We start from the raw sequence: 12,655 nt of genomic DNA on the forward strand, positions 1-12,655 counted from the left end.
GCTGGGTTTCAGGGAGGAAGAGCTATGTGGGGAAGGACACGTTGCCTCTCTTGATGGCTTCCTGTCCTAACATCTGTTTGTTTGTTTTTTTTTAAGGCAAGTCCCAAATTTTATAAACAGTGACACCCCTGCCCACAGTGTGACTTTCTCTCCATACTTCTCAGGCAAGTTTTAAGTTTTAACCTGCCGCTTAAACTTCATTCGTGCCAGATCTGTAAAGAAGAAGAGCGGGGACCGCAGGAGTCTTGTTCAGGAGGCTCATGGCCCTGTCTCCGTGCACAGAGCTCTGTGATTGTGAGGTTTGTGTGTGGAGTAAGTTCCCAGGCCCTGTGTGGGTGCCCAGAAAGTCGACGACGATGACGATGGTGTGGTGGTGCTTCTCACGTTCTAGGCAGGTGCTCTAACCCTGCCAGCAATTTAAGAAGGAGTAATGGACCGTTTCTGCTCTTGGCTTCCTCCTCTCCTCCGCCCCCTTTCTAGTGGCTTCCGATTTGCTTGCACATGCACTGCTTCCCAGGCCCTGTGAACTGTCACAGCAATCCGGAGGAATGAATGGGTCCTGTGCCTCTTGGCATTTTCTGTACGGCAGCCGAGGTGCAAAGGGGGGCAGAATAACTCACTGGGATTTGAGCCTTGGGTGCCTGACCTCAAGGCCTGTGATGGTAAGTGTAGTGCGTATTCCCCTTGCCAGGACAGACACCTGGTTTAGCCTTGTGGCTCTTTTTTTTTTTTTTTTTTTTTTTTTTTGCTTTAAGAAAAAAAAAGACTTGTGGTGCTATATAAGTATTATCAGCTTTGATTTGCAATAACACACTATTATGTGTCTTTGTGACTTATTTAAAAATGGAGTTTTGATCAGAAACTTGGTCCTTGAGTTTCACTTGTTCCTAGAAGAAGACGTATATATTTAAAAAATCTACTGTATTGAGCAACTTCGAGAACACATGTAGAAAGTAGTGACCATTCACATTTCAAAAATCCTTTATTCATTTTTACTTTATGTGTGTGAGTGTTTTGCCTGCATGTATGTATATGTGCTATGTGTAGACCTTGTGCCCGTGGAGTTCAGAAGGTGTTAGAGTCCCTGGAACTGGAACAGGTAGCTGTGAGCCACCATGAGGGAGCTGGGTACTGAATCTCGATCCTCTGCATGGGCGGCAGGTGCTCTTAACAGCAGGGCCTCGTCTCCAGCCCCGACTTGGATTTTAATTCGGCAGCTGGAGTATATGTGAAACTTTGCTTGCTTGAGTGTATTTTAGCTTTGAATAACTTCATGTTACATGTTGAATGAATGCTATTTTAGTTTGGTTTCTGTTTCTGTGATAAAACATTGACCAAAGATGTTTTGGAGAGGAAAAGATTTATTTCAGCTTGCAAATTTTGTCCATCTTTGATGGAAGCTTAGGCAGGAACTGAAGCAGAAATCGTGCAGAAGCACTGCTTACTGGCTTGCTCTCCATGACATGCTCAGTTTGCTTTCTTATACATATACCCTAGGACCACCTGCCCAAGGGTGGCACCACCCACAGTGGCCTGGCCACTCCCACACTCATCTTTAACCAAGAAAATGTTCCACAGACTTGCCTACAGGCCAGACTTACAGAGACAGTTCCTGAATTGAGGTTCCTTCTTCCCAAATGACTCCAGCTTGTGTCAAGTTGACAAAACATTCATAATTAAGCCCTTTTCAGTGTGGTGTACAAATATATCACTGTTAAACCACAACCTTTCCTTTTGTATTGATTTCCAAGATCTCCTATTAATATAATATAAAAATACTACAACTTTGTAAGTCCCACAGACTTTAAAATATCCACACTTTAAAAGTTCAAATTCTCTTTAACATATCCAACATGTCTTTAAAAGTCTGAAATCTCCCTACTGTGATCTGTAAAATAAAATCAAGTTACTTACTTCTCATTCCGAAAGGGAAGAACCAGAACATAGTTGCCATTAGATCAAAGCAAACCCATCACCCAGCTGTGTAAGTCAAGTCCCACAATTCCCAGCGTTAGACTTCACTCAGGACCGTCAGGGCTGCTGGGCAGCTTCACCTTTCCAGCTCTGCTGTCCATAGCACACATAGCTTGTCTTGGAGTCTCAGGCGGCTCCACTCTGTGTCTGCTGCTGGCCTTGGGGATGCCCTACGGCCCTTGCATCTCCTCAGGTCTCCACTGCAACTGAGGCTACACCTTCACCAATGGCTTCCTGGCGGCTCCTTCGGAACCCTGACCCCCCTCATGGTACCACGCCTCAGTTCCTCTCCATGACCCCTTAAATCTTGGGGTTTCCAATGCAGTTGAGGCTGCACTTTCGTCAGCGGCCTCTCTCCACAGAGACAAACCCTGCCACATAGCGCCAAGACTCAGCTGCTCCCTAGGATCCATCCCTTCATGCTTTCACAACCAGTATCACGTGGCAGTGTCTCACACACGACACAGTTTGGCTCCCAGCTGGAGATGCAGACTCGGCCCAGCTCTGGACGACAGCTGCTGTGTGCTGACTAAGGAAATGCTTTCCAGAAGATTCCACTTCAGCGGTGCTGGTCTCTTACTAACCACGGCTCGTTCTTCAGCCCCAGATGATCAGCAACCACAGACTTTTTAATTAGAAGTATTACACGCAGGACCCTGATAGAACCTCCTCTCTCCTCTGAAGTTCACAGGCCTCTGTTGTCTGCATGTCCCTCCACACTCCTGTCTTCCATGCTTTCATAACAGTGGCTCCTTAACCTCTGAGCATTTTCAGACCAGAGTTCCAAATACTTCCCCAGTCATTTCCCCCCAAGTAACATGATTGGTCCATTCCAGTAAACCTCACACCCCCAGTAGAAACTTCTGTAAAATACCAAGACCAAAATAAATCTGAGGAGGAAAAGGGCTTAGTACCCCTACCTCTCTCAGGTCACACTGCCACCCTGAGAACTCAGGCCAGGAACCTAGAGGCCATGGTGGATCGCTGGCTGCTTCCTGGCCTGTTCGATCTGCTTTCTTATACAACCCAGGAAACCTGCCCAGGGGTGGCAACTGTCCACACTGGGCTGGGCCTGCACACATAAAACATTAATCAAGAAAATGCCTCATAGGCTCACCTAAAGGCCAGTCTGATGGAGGCAGTTCTTTGGGTGAAGTTCCTTCTTTCTGAATGGCTTTGACTTATGTCACTGACAGAAAAACTAATTAGCAATGGTAAAGGGATCAGTTACAACTGCTTTAAAATCGGTGTTTGAAAATTATCTTCACGGTGACTTGGGGTGGATCCTCATGAGCCGTCATTTTTCTTGAGAGACAGCCACGGTTTCTGCAATCATTTGGATTGTACAATGGACATTGTGATTATGTTGTGGACAGTCTAGCTTCTGTTATATTCTTCTCATGAGTGCTGGTTTTGTTTTTTGCCAAGAAGCAGTTGGATCCCTGCTGCAAACTCTGCTTTTGAGAGGGAGTAGCAGCCTGTGTGTCCTCTCAGCCTTGGGCGGGCAGCTTGGACAGTGCCCTGTGTATGTGACGTGCCTCATGTGGTGGTTTAGGGATTGGCCAGAACTTTGAGCAGAATTTCTACACAGAATTCAGGGGTTTCCCTTCTCTGGGTCTCTCCTTTCTCAGATTCCCTGTTTCAGTGTCTGAAACAACCAGAGCTGTATTCCCTCTCTGCCTCTCTCTCTCTCTCTCTCTCTCTCTCTCTCTCTCTCTCTCTCTCTCTCTCTCTCTCTCTCTCTCTTTGGTTTTTCGAGACAGGGTTTCTTTGTGTAGCTTTGCGCCTTTCCTGGAGCTCACTTGGTAGCCCAGGCTGGCCTCGAACTCACAGAGATCCGCTTGCCTCTGCCTCCCGAGTGCTGGGATTAAAGGCGTGCGCCACCAACGCCCGGCTCCCTCTCTGCCTCTTGAAGCCAGTGAAACTGTATGTTTGTCTGAATTTTGGCTTGGTTTTGTGGTCCACAGTCTGAGGTCCATCTTAGGCTAACAGCCGTCACCAAATCTCACCTGGTACAGCTTTCACTTCCCTCCCATGTCCTCTGCCCTCTGCCCCTCTGCCTTGCCACTCATGAGATTCTTTGATCTTTTTTCATCCAGAGTTATATTTCTATCTGTAGGAGAGTTGGTCTGAGAGGAACTTCCTTAGTCATCTGACTAAGGAACGATCTAGAAGCACAAATACCATCATCACCCGTGTGTGTGTGTGTGTGTGTGTGTGTGTGTGTGTGTGTGTGTGTGCCCACACATGTGTGGGTGTGGGGCAGAAGGGAAGCCTCTGGTGTTGTCCTATGGTTGCTGTCCACCTTCTTTTGGAGATAGGGTTCACCAGACTGGAGTTCACCAACTAGGCTAGGCTAGGCCAGCTGGCCAGTGAACCTGACCGTCTTTGCCAGACCTGGGATCACAAGTGCACAGCTCCGTGCCCAGCCCCTCTTAAAGTGGTCCAGGCACTCAGAGTCAGGTCCTCATGCTGGTGTGGCCAGCATTCACTCACATCTTCCTGGGCCTGCTGTAACTGTGCATTTGGGTGGATGTTCCAGGATGGCATCTCTGGGCTCTTAGTGATGGAAGGACCCATGTTCCTGATTTGTAGCTTGGTTCTTGCCCGTGTCCATCACTGTTGCTGCCCATCTGCTTCCCACTCTTGCAGGTTTTCATTAGTCGTTTCCAGGGGCAATTTCCTTCCCACTCAAAGGTTGCTAACAATACACCTGAGGTCCCTGTTCCTGAAAATTCTTAGGAAGACATCACAGGCCTCTCTTCCTGAATTAGTATTCCAGGTCAGGGTCCAATATCTGCTTATTGCTAATCCATGGTTTCCAGTGAGATATTTGACCTTTCTGGCCCTCTGTGTCATAGGGCAAAATGAGGTAACTAGGCAGGACCACCTCTGTCAACAGAAAGTCCCCGGGATATTTGGTCCTTTATCCTCTCTTCCCGTGACCTTGGTTGTATCTAGTAAGTTAAAAAGGGGAAATAGGAGAATCTTCATATTCATGGTGGGCAAGTATATGCAGGGCCATGGACCTCCTCCTGGGCCTTAGACCAGAGTATCTTCTGTCTTTCTAATTCTCCATGAAGTCACACCTTCCCATTCTACCTGCTGTGGCAACTCCAGTTCCACACCACACCTCCAGTCCCACACCACACCTCCAGTTCCACACCACACCTCCAGTCCCACACCACACCTCCAGTTCCACACCACACCTCCAGTCCCATGCCACACCTCCAGTTCACTGCCACACCTCCAGTTCACTGCCACACCTCCAGTCCCACGCCACACCTCCAGTTCTCACCTGCATGAGGCTCTTGTTGAAGGCCATATACCTCTCTCTGCAGTGGCTCTGGGAACTGGATTTTTCCTCTCATTCCTAATGTCAGTGCCCTAAATTTGTCTTGCTAGATAATTATCACAGTTTTGTAGCAGGCTACTGATTGTGATTCTTGTAAGTATAAACTTAATACTAAAGAGGAAATATGCTAATAATAATTTAAAATTGATAGTAATAACAGAAAGTCTAACTGGCTGCTGATGGTAATGTATACTATTGTGCAGTCTTTAAAAATAATGGCAGTATCGGAAAATAATAATAGTGTCTTAAAAAATGAGCAAGATGGCCACACAGGTAAAGGAGTCGCTAGCCCTGACAACCTAAGTGTGACCCTTGAAATCCACATGGTAGAAAGAGAACTGTATCCCCAGGTTGTCATGTGACTCTATACATGTACAGTATTAAACACACAGAGACACACACAGAGAAACACACACAGGGAGAGAAACAGACACACAGACAGAAATGAGCACACAGAGAGACACATTTGCAGAAACAGACACACAGACACGCATGCACAGACATAAGCACACATGCACGTTCATGTGCATGCAAACACACAGACACAGAATAAATAAATAAGTAAATAAATAATGCTAATTTTAAAAATCACCATCAACAACAGCTGACTTAGATTTGTTATGCTCAGTCATGGATTCTTAATCTGCCACTTAACACTTCGAGTCCCCAAGACAGTGGCCACACAACTCACATGCACTGCTTGGACAGTGTTCCAGATGTGAACACTGCTGACGCATAGGTGCGTAGCACAGCCCTGCCTTCTGCAGCCTCCTCAGACAGTTGCATCTGTTTCATTAGATAGGGTCATGCGTCCGGTGCTTACCTGTGGGGCAGGGACTGGTGTTCTTGTGCTTGTTTGGGCCCAAGGTTGATGAGGAACTCAAGGATTGTTGGTGGCCCGTTGCCAAAGGAAACTCCACCTCAGCGGCCGGTGCCGGATGTGGTTCAGGCACGGCGAGTGCTGGGGGCCCAGGAGGCCTTTTCCCAGCACAGAAATGGCTGCATGCCTGCCCTCGCGGGTCAGCCACCGGAAAGGGAAATGTGGGACCCTCTTGTGGCTTCACCTAATTATGTAGCCTATCTTGTTGCAGTTGTAAAGATTTAATTGCGCCATTGTCCTGGGGCGCAGGGCCTCTTCTAAGTCGTGTTTTATGATTGGTGATAATTGACTCAGTTCAGCTGGCTTCAGCCCGGCATAGTTTCCTCAGCACTTTTAATCTGTGATTTGATTTTAGCTTAACTTTTTTTCTAAATAAAGTGTTCCTATTTTTATTATTTAAAAACCCCGATCCTGACTTGTGTGTGAGGAAATGCCCTTCACTCTACTGACTTTTCTAAAGATAGGAAGAACATGGAAAAACATCCTCCAGTGTATCAGGGGCTTGGGAGAGACAATTCCAGCCACTTGTTCTGTGGGTCACGGGATGGAGACATGTCCGACAGTGCCGAGGGTGTGCCAGCCACTAAGGGAGCTCCCTCACACGCGAGGAACTCAAGATGGAATGAGGCATATAAAAAATTAACGAGAGTGAGGACTTGGACAATCCTAAAGATAAGTTTCCAAATGAAGAAGACAAAAAGCCTGTCACCCAGAAGGGAATGAGCCACATAAATTAAGCTGACAGGATTTCTGGAACATGGAGAGTGTGGGGAGGTGTCACCAACTGTGATAAATAAATACACATCACCCCATGACAGTCCCTGGTTCTCCATATTGATGCTGGTGACTTGAGTCAGCATTTTGTGGATGCCGCAGTTTTTGAGTTGGGAAGACTTGATTTATGGAAAAAAGATGACAATAATGAATAGGGAAAGGACTGCTTAGGGATGGTCAAGGGAGCCAGCCCATGTTTCCCAGCCTCTTTCCTTCAAGTGTGACGTGCCATAATGTGGCTGAGATGCACAGGGCGGGGTGAGAGACAAGCTGGCCCTCCTTCCCCTGGGGGTTCCCTCCCTCCTGGCTTCATCTGAATGAGGTTTTCATTCCCTCCGACCTAGCTGAGGCTTTGGTCTTCCCCAAGCTTCTGCCCCCTCGCCTGTACATCTTTCCTTCTGTGCCATCCTGTCCTGTGTCCTCTGTCTCTTAGTGATTCATCTTGGGGATTTCTTGGCCATGCCCTTAGTGCTGGGTGCTGCTGACACTTCGGGCTGCCCTAGAGAAGATCATCCTGGGGTGTGAGTTGCTCCCCACCTTGGGGATTAAGGAGTCAGGCATCTGGATCAGGTCGATAAGGGCAACAGTGGTGGCCTTGAGGTCAGAGGGGACAGACTCCATACTGTGTGTGCAGACAGGAGTGTGGCTTTATATTGAGTGACAGAGGGGACAGTGACATTCTGGGTGGCTGGACCTGTGAACTACGTAGCCATAAGGGAGCTGCCCCTGACCTATTTCTCCAGACTGAAAAAGCATTTCCATTCTTTCAAATGCTGTCATATCCACTAGGTTCTTTTTTCATAGGGCCTTTCTGTTCCCTCTTGGAGTTTACCTTCCCAACTCAAGCCGTTAGCCTCAGTGGATTGTACCAGTGACCTCCTTCTGCCTCAAGGTCTCTTCCCCTTTTCTTGCTTTATTCATCCCACACACACTGTTCCACTAAATGCCTCTTGAAATGTTCTTCTCCATGTCATCAAAAGTCAGAGTTGACCTTTAAGTCGGTCCCGTTGCTTTGCTCTGCCCAGCCTTGTGTCCAGGCTCCTATTGACATACGCCTTCGGTCTCTGACTCTTTGTGTTCTCTGAACCCCACCCCCTTTCCTGGAAGCATGATTCCTGTGTCTTTACTTTGTCAGACACTTATGATCTAGGAAGGATTGGCACATGCTTCGGTTACCTTTCTATGCCACAAGCCACCCGGAAGCTGGTGGCCTAAAACAGTGCCTTGCCGTGGTTCTGTTGCCTGGGCTCAGCAGGTTCTTCTGCTCCACGAGGTGTCAGTCCAGACCACTCGTGGAGCTGCATTAGCTGGTAGATGGGCTGAAAGATTCTAGGATCGCTCAGGGGACATGCAGCTGGTGCTGAGTGCTGACCAGTGCTCCTCCAGACGACTTCTCCCCTTGTTTCACATCTCATAATTTGTCTTGAGTCGGGTCCCAAACAGTAAAAGTAGATGCTGCCATGCTTCTGGGCCTGGAAATAATGCAACATCTCTTTGGCCACATCTCATTGGTTAAGAAAAGTCTCAGCCCATAGTCAACGGAAGGGACACAGGATCCCAGATGGGATGGGCACACAGGATCCCAGATGGGAGGCACACAGGATCCCAGATGGGAGGCACACAGGATCCCAGATGGGAGGGGCCACAGGATCCCAGAGGGAAGGGCCACAGGATCCCAGAGGGGAGGGGCCACAGGACCCCAGATGCTATTGACTAATTTTGCAGATAGATATGCCAACAATACTAGTTATTGCTACAGAAACAGAGATATGTTTTAATACTTCTTCCTGGAGTATTGATGGATGTTGTTATGTTCCAGAAAGACCCACTGGAAAGAGGAGGACAAGCCTGTTTCTGAGCTATCCTCCACAAAAGCGGGCATGCTAGAGATTAATCTTCCTTTCAGTAGGCCACAGAAGTCCCTGTGTCCCTGAACCATTTCCTCCCCAGGGGAGCTTTCTCTGTTAATTAGCAAGGTGGAACTTTAGTGTTTTAAAATTTGATTTCCAATAACTTTGTGTGTGAGTGTGGGTGTGCCTGCATGAATGTGCATGTGCGTGCAGGAAAGGTTGATTTGGGGTGTCTTCCTGTGATTCTCTCCACCTTAATTTTTGAGATGAATCTCTCATGAAACCTGAAACTCACTGATCGGCTAGACTGACTGCTCACTGAGCCTCTGGAGGTTTGCCTCACTGCCCCCGGCCTGAAGTTACACACAGCTCTTTATGTGGGTGCCAGGATCTGAACTCGGGTCCTTATGCTCAAGCACTCCACCCACTCAGCCACCGACTCGGCCCCTTAATAATAATGTTTGTTTAGTTAGTTAGTTAGTTAGTTAGTTAGTTAGTTAGTTAGTTAGTTATGTGTGTCAGTGTTTTGGAGGCACTGGAAGAGGGCACCTGAGAGTGCAGTTGCACACAGTTGTAAGCCCCTGGTAGGTGCCGGGAATCTCTGGAAGAGCAGCCAGTCCTGTTGCTCCAGGTAAAATTCTGAAGTACACATGTAGTCAGGTGCAGCCTTATTCTGTTGCAAGTTGGACTTTGAATGTTGCCTTTGAAAGTGTCTGTCATCACGGGCCAGGCCATCCAGGGTGGAGAGCGGCTGAGCAGAGTGTGATCATGGGAGCAAGATGTGGAATGCTATGTGTGTTGTGTTGGGGGGCCTGGATTCCAGGACTGGGTGCCAGGGAGCCACTGAAGGATTCAGAGGGTGAGGGGCATTGAATGGCTGGCTGCTGCACAGAACTGTGAGCTAGACTGTCCCTTTGTCTTTCTGTCCTCAGAGAAACAACCCGGGCTCTTGTCCTGGAGGTCTTGGGAGCCTTGTCTTGACTTGCTCCTAGGGGAGTTTGCTTCCTTCATTAGGTCACGACTCCTCCGCTCTATAACTTGGTCTTTGTAACCTTCCTTGGCCTCCAAGCAAGATGGGGCTCCATAGCGGGCAGGTGTAGATATGACCTGTGCGGCCTTCTGTGTAAGACTGCGGAGACTGGCTGCCCCAGGAAGTCGGTGTCTGCCCAGGTCTCTCTCTGTGTGTCTGTCAATCTCTATCTGTCTGTCTCTCTGTCTCTGTCTCTCTCTGCCTCTGTCTGTGTGTCTGTGCTTAAGTGCGTGGAGTAGCATCCACCATGTTACACGGACCGACCCTGGGTTGCAGCACTCCTTAGATAGAACGTCTTACTGAAAGAAGCAAATCATCACGTCCGTGTCTCGGGCAGAGGAGGGAAGAAGGAAGATGGAACAACTGGCCATTCTTTGAAGTCATTATTAACTTTGGAACTGTATCAGATTTAAGAAAACGCTTTGTTTAATTAATCAGCACAGAGGATGTGCATGTGTGCGTGTGCACACGTGCAGCTCTCTGGGCTGCTATTGTCCTTTTGTGGCTGCATTCCCTGCAGCTTGGAGAAGCGTCTTAATGGAGGCTTTTGGCAGTCAGATGGATGAAAATTAAACACGTTCTTAGGATGCTTTTCATTGTTTTTCCTTACATGCTCAGATTTTGAGCAACAGCAACAAAAACCCCCTGTGAAATATTAGGACTTTCTTAGCCTAGAGTGCAGCCTTGAATAGTTTTCAGTTACTGTTTTAGCAGATATCCAAGGTGAATGTCAAAATTCCCCCCAACCCTCCCACCCCCTGAAAAAGGAAAAAAAATCCCCAAACACAATGAAAGACCTTTAGCCGTGGCCTGACCTGCTTCCTCTTCCCTACCAAGACTCTCTGCTTCAGTTCTCGCCCCTCTCGCTGCTGTGTTCATCTTAAAAAATGATTATAATAAATCATCGTGATAAGAAAATTAAAAGTGGGAGCTAGCTACGAGTCAGGGGCTCTTGGATGCTGCCATCTTCCCTAAGTTATCGCACAGCTCACTGAATGTGCCCCAGCTCTAGTTTCTCTGATAATGAGATGGGTTGGCTTTGTTGCTTTTTTCCTGTAGAGAAAAAGAAAATGAAAACTGTGGGCTTTGTGGGCACTGTGAGCTCTGTAGCAACTACTGTATAAAAGCTTTCCTGGTGCCCATGCAGCCGTGGTCAATATAGAAATGAACAGATCTGCTGTGTTCTAATAAAACTTTATTTATAAACAACAGCAGTGGGCTGGACTCACTGTAGTTTGCCCATCCCTGATCTAAATTATCAGAGTGAAAACTACTGCTGTCTTGCTTTTCCTATAGGTTTAAAAGTGGAAATTAAATCTTATAATGAAAGTGCTTTAAAAATATAAGGAAGAGATTTGTGTTTTGGGGTTAGGATTCCACAGTTTGAAGCAAACTAATGATTCTCAAACATCAAGAAAGTACAAAACATACATACACAGACTTCAAAAGCATCTGAGAAATGCCGAAGGAATGAGGGCTTGGGAGTTGAGATTCTAGGGGGAGGAATGAGTTGATGGAAGACTGAGACTCTGAGTAGGGGAACTGGAGAGAGGTGAGTTGGAGGAAGACTGGGACTCTGAGTAGGGGAACTGGAGAGAGGTGAGTTGGAGGAAGACTGAGACTCTGAGTAGGGGAACTGGAGAGAGGTGAGTTGGAGGAAGACTGAGACTCTGAGTAGGGGAACTGGAGAGAGGTGAGTTGATGGAAGACTGAGACCGAGTAGGGGAACTGGAGAGAGGTGAGTTGATGGAAGACTGAGACTCTGAGTGGGGGGAACTGGAGAGAGGTGAGTTGGAGGAAGACTGAGACTCTGAGTAGGGGAACTGGAGAGAGGTGAGTTGGAGGAAGACTGAGACTCTGAGTAGGGGAACTGGAGAGAGGTGAGTTGGTGGTCCCAACTATTTCATCCCAAGACCTTTTAATTCCAGTGTTAGCACAAGCCTGGGCACCTTGGCCAGCCTTGGCCAGAACAATCAGCTTTGGTTGGTCTCACAGGAGTGTACTAGAGACACACTAAGAGATATAAATACACAAGGCACTATTAACATGCACAGCTGCATGAGACAGGAGATTCCGAGTTTTAGGGGAAGCCTAGAAAATGGAGTAGGCTTTCCAGGGGTCTAGTTTGCTGGAATACTAAGGATTCTAATTTAGGATCTTCCAGGAGGCAGGCAGGGAGTGGTTAGGGCTTGGTGCACACACCAGAAAGCTCCAAGTCCCACAGGGACAGGGATGAGTCCTAGCTGTAGGTGTGCCAGGAGTCTGTCTTGAAACATGACCCAGTGGGCCTGAGTAACCCCAGCTCTATCTGCCTGGAAGAAGAGAGGGAAAACCATTTCTGAGGAAGTAACATGATCCGAAATCTCTGTAGTTCTTTATATATGTCAGTGATTTCATCAAAAATGACTAGAATGCCAGAGAGACCCCTACAATGATAAAAGCCAAAATATAAACAGACTCATAGGTAATCTGGCTATAAAGAATTGGATCTAGCAATAAATAAATACATAAAGAAAGAAAGAAAAGAAAAAAGGGAGGGAACACCTAAAATAGCTATAATCAATATGTTTAAGACTAAAACTTAGGCTAGGCGGCGGTGGCGCACGCCTTTAATCCCAGCACTCGGGAGGCAGAGGCAGGTGGATCTCTGTGAGTTCGAGGTCAGCCTGGTCTACAGAGTGAGTTCCAGGAAAGACGCCAAAGCTACACAGAGAAACCCTGTCTCGAAAGAAAACAAAAAACAAAGAAATAAACAAAAAGAATAAAACTTAGAAGTAGAGAAAACAGACGCA

The 12,655-nt window shown here is 47.4% G+C and overlaps 1 protein-coding gene across 2 annotated transcripts in view; it reads left to right on the forward strand.

Annotated features, from left to right (window-relative positions):
• Nucleotides 1–12,655, forward strand: part of Rftn1 (raftlin, lipid raft linker 1) — a 207,292-nt gene that overhangs the window by 42,817 nt on the left and 151,820 nt on the right. The gene's annotated exons all lie outside the window — the stretch shown is intronic.

Source organism: Peromyscus leucopus, chromosome 16_21, assembly GCF_004664715.2.
Source record: "Peromyscus leucopus breed LL Stock chromosome 16_21, UCI_PerLeu_2.1, whole genome shotgun sequence".
NCBI classification, from domain to species: Eukaryota; Metazoa; Chordata; class Mammalia; order Rodentia; family Cricetidae; genus Peromyscus; species Peromyscus leucopus.